At 31.8% G+C, this 7,367-nt stretch overlaps 2 protein-coding genes across 9 annotated transcripts in view; one reads left to right on the forward strand and one right to left on the reverse strand.

Moving 5' to 3' along the window:
- LOC127283992 (putative ankyrin repeat protein RF_0381) overlaps positions 1–7,367 on the forward strand; it is a 316,254-nt gene that overhangs the window by 88,181 nt on the left and 220,706 nt on the right. The window lies entirely within an intron of this gene.
- Positions 1–7,367, reverse strand: part of LOC127283991 (inactivation-no-after-potential D protein) — a 95,112-nt gene that overhangs the window by 85,693 nt on the left and 2,052 nt on the right. Inside the window, exon 1 of one of the 2 annotated variants that reach the window (XM_051309222.1) lies at positions 297–761. The exons of the other annotated variant lie outside the window; for it this stretch is intronic. The gene's annotated coding sequence lies outside the window, so the exon portion shown is untranslated. Of the gene's footprint in view, positions 1–296; positions 762–7,367 lie in introns of those variants that run through there. 2 annotated transcript variants of the gene reach the window in all.

A 7,367-nucleotide genomic window follows, 5' to 3' on the forward strand; every position in this document is an offset into this window, starting at 1 on the left:
CGGATCGTACAAATCAGAAAAACGTCACAATAATATTAATAGAAAAAATAATAATAAACGTTTAAACAAAAAAACATCGAGTTTTTTAAATCACTTAAAGACCCTAAAAACCACAAGAACGTCACAATAATAGTAAATAATAAATAATAAAAAATAATAAAAATAATGGAGTATTAAGAGTAAAAATATTAATAATAATATTAATAAAAATAATAATAATATAGAATTAATATAAATATAAATACTAATAATAATATCAGTTGAAAATAATAAAGTTTATCTGATATTATTCATACCTGAGGGGATTTATCAGCTGGCCCACTGATGATGCGGAAGGGGAGATCCTTTTATAAAAAAAATACATATATTGAAAGAAAATAGATCAACTAGAAGATGAATTGGATATTATGTCCCGAGACATAATAACGAAGATGTATAGTAATGGAATCCGGGAATTGATTTGCTCCAATGAGAATAACACGCGCGTTTCACTTGAAATTCAAATGTCGTGTAAATAACAGCAATTGACGGAAATGACGACAACAATAATGATAATGATGACATGTTCACAAAAAGAAAAAAAAAAAGAAAAAAATTTATATATACATATACATATAGGGGCAGAAAAAAAATTTGCTTTTAATTGTGAGGTTAGGCCATCATCACTGGTTGTGTTACTAACACGCGAGGCATGATATACTGGTGGTGCATGTACGCATATGGACGTAGTATATGGAAGATGAGGACGACAACTTCCATGGCACAGAACCTTCCGCGCAACTTCGCGGAAAATCGGAAGTGGAGGACCTTCTTTGCAGCTGCGCAACGCTATTTGAACTCGCAGCTTATATATATATATATATATATGTATATACGTATATATATGTAGTCAGATATAGGTATACAGGTTCATTTATATCGTTTCCTCGTGTGTATTATGCTTTTTGTTTAGCGGAAAAGGATGATAATAAAAGCAACAAAGAATGAGCATAAGGGGTTAAAGGGAAATGAGGGGTAAAGAGGAGAGAAGAATGAAACAGAAGAAAATAATGTGCCACACGAGGCCTGATTATTAATCATCTTTTCAAATTATACGCCCTTACTGTGCATTTATTCCCTCACTCTCTCACTGTATAGATGTGTATATATATATCTATATATTATGTATATAGACTGTATATCTATAGAATCTGAACCATTTACTATTCTGCACCAGGATATGCAATAATGATTTTGCATTTTGTTGTATATGTATATAGGTACAAAACGAGCTTTATTGAGACTTGTATAAATTATTGACATGTGACAAATGATATAATTACAGAAACAATGTATGTCAGATGATGATATGTTTCTCGCAAACTGGGTATTTGTAATTGTAAAACTCTCTCTAAATTGGAATTGGTTACTCTTTTTGACTAATGCGGCGATTCGTTTATTTAATGAATTAGTTAACGTTTTAACTAATTTTTGGTAAAGGAAACTTCACGAAAGTGGAATTTTCATTTCGTTTAGATATTTGTAATTGTAAGTAAACGAAAATTGAATGTACTTTTGATTCCGTTTGGTTAACGATAGGGAAATCCGTCAGATTTCTTTTCATAGTAAAAAAATTCATATTTTTTTAATCGGAGAACCGAAAGTAATAATATAACGGATTTTCGTTTCGTTCGCCAAACGGAATCAAAAGTAGATTCTACTTTCGTTTCGTTCAACAAAACTGAATCAAAAGTTAATTGATTTTTGATTCTGATTTTGGAATAAAAACTTAAACTTTTGATTCGAATACCTGAATCAAAACTAAACAATGTTATAATGATCTTCGAAAAATTAATGTTTCGAAACTGGACTGATTGAGATCAAAAGCAAAACACAAGTGTTTTTGAATTTTGTTTGGATTTCGTGAAGATCCTTGAGAAAAGTGATTAATTCAGGGGCTGGATTCCATAAGGTGTTATACGAGTTCGCGGAGGTCTCCTCGCGCAGCCGTAGACTCGCTGTAAGCGGTGGCCGTAACACGTAATTGAATCCAGCCCCTCAATTGTTAGTAGAAAATTACTAATTCACTTATTAAAGTTTACTAATATTACTACGTAGTAGTATCACTTTCTGTCGATGGATGTCCACTACCAAAAATCAGGTATATTCTTGATAAACCTTGTCGTGGTGGCGGCGCTTTTCACTAAAGGTACGACAGCATCCAATGGTCCAAGGAGAACGCACCACGTGGGCGCTCAGTTTTTATCGGTTCTACAGATCATTGTGGAAAGAGATATAGCGTTTCGAGCCTTTCTAGTGTCAGCAGTGAAAGAAGTTTGATACCACATTGAAAAAAATTTCTTACTCTTATAATATGAATAGTATTCTTGCGATTGTAGTATGACTGTCCTGTTAATAGAAACGCTGAAAATCATGCTATAATAGTTTCGAATGTTCCACAACTACAAATGGTAGCTGCGCCTCCTCTATTAGAAATAGGTTCATAGCCTAATTGTACGAATGTCTTGTGATTATAGTGTCATACCCTGACGTGGTACATTTGCTTCTGGAACATACTTCTATAGTGCCAGGAGCAATTGTTTCTTATACAGGAGATGCAGCTAACTTTTATAGCTTGGAAATATTTGGAACTATATTAGTATGACAGGGTGAGCAATTAGTATAAAGTTCATGCTCTTACATCCACACTAGCGTTTTACTACATTAGTATGTTCTTTGCATATATGCAACAATGGTGACAAATTTTTCTTAGTGGATCTATCTAGCAAACCTATACAATCCCAGTCAAAAAAGTTCTATAGAATTTCTACATGAATTCTAGTAAACTCTAATTTTTAAATAAAAAGGGACATAAATTCTATAGCTGACTGTTATAAATTATGTTAAACAATTTTATTTTTCTTTAAGGTTAATGTTTTTTTCATAAGATTCTGAAACTTTTTTTGGTTATTACAGATTTTATATTTCTAATCAAAATTCATTGAAAATGGTTTTAAAAATATTAAATTGCAACCACAAATTTTGCTGTTTCTATAAAATTAACCATTTCCAACTTACAGCCATTTGAAAATGACGATGGGTAGCATCTACCCAGTATGAGACCTCCGCTTTTGAAAAAAAGTTGTGACATTGAGGGGTAATTAAAAAAGTTCCTTGGAAAAATTGTTTAAAAAGACACTTGGATATATGTATGATTATACGCATTAATCTTTAAGAAGAATAAAATTGTTCAACATAATTACTGCGATATTAGCCAGAAAATTCATGTCTTTTTTATTTAAGAATTAGATTTTACTACACTAAGAAAAATATGCTATTGAATCAATAGAATTTCTGCCAAAGGTATAAAAATTATTGATTCTAAAGCATATGCTATAAAATCTGTAAAATATTTTATAAATTTTATAGCATATGCTTTTCAATCAATAATTTTAATAACTTTGGCAGAAATGCTGTTGATTTAATAGCATATTTTTCTCAGTGTAGAATTTATATGTGACGTTCCATGAGGAAAGGGACCTTAGCTGCAAAAAAATGAAAATTGAGTTTTTGATATCAGTCGATAGATCTTGAGTTGCTCTTTCAGATACAAAAGTTAAAAATTGTACTTTTCTATTTAGTTTTTTTGTTATAAAGCATTAATCATGACCATGTTAATCGAGTTCCAGCACGGACTACAGAAACCATCCCCACCACTACTACTACTAGTATACTTGTCGTAAGCGTGAGCTGTAGGAACGATGTAGTAGTAAGGTGGTGGGGCTGATTTTCGATGGAGGGTCTCAACCAATCAGGGACGCTCTACTTTAAATACCTTTTCTGGAAAATGCGTCTATTGCAGCTAAGGTCCCTTTCCTCATGGAACGTCACATATAGAAATTCTATAGAACCGTTCTAGTGAACGGAATATTCTAGAATATTCACTAGAATTTATGTAGAGTGATTCTATAGAATCATTCTAGTGAAATTCTATAGAACTTTTTTGACTGGGATGAGACGATTGAGAAAGAACGCGAGAATTGCGTGAAGCTTAGGTAGGAGGAGGCTGAATCGAAGAAGAGATTGAAAAGATAGTAAAGTTTTGTGAAATTCAAAAAAACGTCAATAGAACTGTTGAGGACGAATTAAAGACTCCGCAGGATCGTGTCAGTGAGGCAAAGGCAAAACATGCTCTGGCTGATAACGGAGACCGGAACAGGAAAAGAGAGCGTTGCCATGAGGAGCAGCTTCATCGCGCAAAAACGGAGAAGAAGTTCTGGCATCTCTATTGAAGGAGACTGCGAAGGTGACGGAAGCAACGTATCCAAAGCAAACAAGGAAAAAGCCGACGAGTGAATATACAATGGTGATCCGAGTTACAACTGGAAAGACGCATGCCGACATAACAAGCAAACTTCATAAGGAAGTAAATCCGGACGTCAGCCACAATAATCACCAAAATAGTTGGAAGCATGAAAAAGGAGATCCGCGATCTGGATTGCCTTACCTATCGTAAAGAAGTACAACAAAGGTTGAAAGAAGTGCTCTGTCGCCCCAATAAGAATAACCGTGTCTACATTTTGGACAAGTCACTTAATGGTGGCAGTGGCAAGTAGGTAACTTATCCGAAATGCAGATACGGTTATTCTTGTTGGGGAGGCAGAGCTCGAAAAGCCAGAAAGCAGGAAGGTGACTGGTCCTAGAACCCAACAAGCGAGGGATGAAGTTCACACAGTTGTAGTCGCCAATCAAAAAGAGGCGGGCAGGAAAAGCTTGTAAGGCAAAAGACAGATCAGATGCGTGTTTTAGAGCGGTAAAGCTGATCACAAATTCGCAGACTGATGCAAAAGAAGCCTAAGCTGCTTCTTATTAGAAGTACAATGATAAGGTGAATAACAACCATATCGTCGGTACAGAAGTTTATAGAGTCTTGCGATCAGCCCTCAAGAAAGGGAAGAAGATGTTTGCAAGAACAAGAAATAAATAGTCCAGAAAGATCGGCAATGTAAAAATCGCGAAATCGAAATAGGGATCTTCACCTAAAAACCTGACGGCAGTTCCGTAGTTTGAGAATTAGTCCAGCCAAAGGGTGTGGTTTTTACTATGAATCAGAATTAGTCGATTAATAAATTCTAATGAGGAAACCGGTACCGACTTATTCGAAACATCAAAAAACGTATATACATTTTTCAACCCCAAATTTCTATTTATTAAAATAATAATTGACTTTTCCTTTTTACTTTTTAACTATGCAACTTGATATGCCATAGAATTTATGGTACCAGGCTATAAAATCTATAATTATGGACTGTAAACCATAAATATTGTATTGATTTTGAAATTTGATACGCGTCTAATTATTTCTCTTATATAATGAACATTTTTTTTTAGCTGTATTTACTTGTTTTTTTTAGAAATATAATATAAGAATTGTATTTGCGTATACAATAAAAAAACGATATAGATTTCGTTCGTTTTTCATGCGTATAAAGTATATATATATCTATGGCTTGTACTTTTCAAATTCTTTTGATCTATCCTTCTGGATATATTGGTAGTAGCAATGCTCGCCAAAAGCAGCATTGCTTTTATATCCTTTTCTTTTGTGTTTCTTATTCTTTGTATGTGTATGTATGTATGTATATATGTATATAAGAATTGTTGGCAAAGTTTGACGATTTCTTGGAATATTTATGTATGAAACCTATTAGAACACGACATACTTTGGAATTCTATGTATATATTTTTTTATTAATGCGGTGCTATATATATATATAGGATATAAAACGATGATATTGACTTTATAAAAATTTTTGATCTTTTGAGTAGTGTATAGAGAAAAAATTAATGATTATGCTTTGAAATTAATTTATTCTAAAATGCTGAAAAATAGACGTACCTCTAAATTAGACATAATCAGAAATATTTTGTACTTTCACTGAAGAAAGAAATTATTTGATTTAAATAATCGGTTACTTGACTGTTATGATATAAATATTTATTTCGACCAAATATTTTTTATTCGAATTCAATAAACTGCACTGAGAAAAATATGCTATTGAATCAATAGTATTTCTGCCAAAGGTATAAAAATTATTGATTCAAAAGCATATGTTGTAAAATTTGTAAAATATTTTATAGATTCTATAGCATATGCTTTTGAATCAATAATTTTTATACCTTTGGCAGAAATGCTATTGATTCAATTGCATATTTTCCTATTTTTTTAATTTGCTAAAAGTATTTTAATTTTTACTACACGGAGAAAAATGGAAAAACGAATAAAGTAATTTTTACTATTTTAAAAGTAAAATCTGAACTGTCCACAGTTTCTGCGCATTTCTCGTAATTTTTACTTCAGAAATAGTAAAATTTACTCCGAAAATAGTAAAAATTACTTCGGAATTAGTAAATTTTACTATATCTGGAGTAAAAATTGTCAGAAATGGGCAGAAACTGCAGACAGTTCCGATTTTACTTCTAAAATAGTAAAAGTTACTTTATTCGTTTTTCCATTTTTCTCCGTGTAGATGGTAGTTTTTTCTCTGTAGAGGAAGTATTTGAAAATATTATACAGTATATAAAACACTTAAGATTAATTTTGAAAAATCTCGAACGCATGGGGGATCGAACCCAGAACCCTTGGGACGCGAGCCGTATACTCTACCCACGCAGCTACGTTGACATTCTTGTACCTAATATTTCTTCTTGAATATCAAGACTTTATTTCTGTTTCTATTAACAAAATTACTATCTTATCTTTAAAATTTTACATCTAAACATAGTTTCTAATCTTTCTGAATAATTTATTTGAAAAATTATAATTTTTTTTTTTTAAATTGTTTAAGTAATTAATTTTAATTAATTTATTAATTAATTACAAATAATTCAATAGCAGAGAAACTTTCGTTGGATTTAAATTTTACGAAATTACACAAAGAATATACTGTCAGTTATAATGTAAGATTTAGAAAGTGGGTTGTTGAATTTCTCGGTATTATTTTTTTTCACTATGTGGGTAGTAAAGAGGTTGGAAAAGAAGAAATTTGTTTATTTAAAAAAAGCAATTTTTTTTTCTTGAAACTATGTATATTTTTTATTTCGTCGATGTATGTATAATTTATTTATTTATTCGAAGAGAGAGAAAAAGAAAGAGAAAAAAAAGAGAAAAAGAATAAGAGACAAGTGTACTTATTTCTCATTGTGAAATTTGCAAAGGGGAGCCAAAGACTCTATAAAATTGTAATAACCGTAAAACAAAGGAGACTTGAGTGTATCATAAATTGGAAACCTCGTTTTCCAAGAGTCGAGACACTTGCATTGACTTCAGTGTGGTTTAACAATGACAAATGCACTTATATACATACATATATATATACGCGGTGCTT

The sequence above is a fragment of the Leptopilina boulardi genome, unplaced genomic scaffold, assembly GCF_019393585.1.
Source record: "Leptopilina boulardi isolate dan_hultmark-lab unplaced genomic scaffold, ZJU_Lbou_2.1 LbouV2_316, whole genome shotgun sequence".
In the NCBI taxonomy this organism is placed as follows: Eukaryota; Metazoa; Arthropoda; class Insecta; order Hymenoptera; family Figitidae; genus Leptopilina; species Leptopilina boulardi.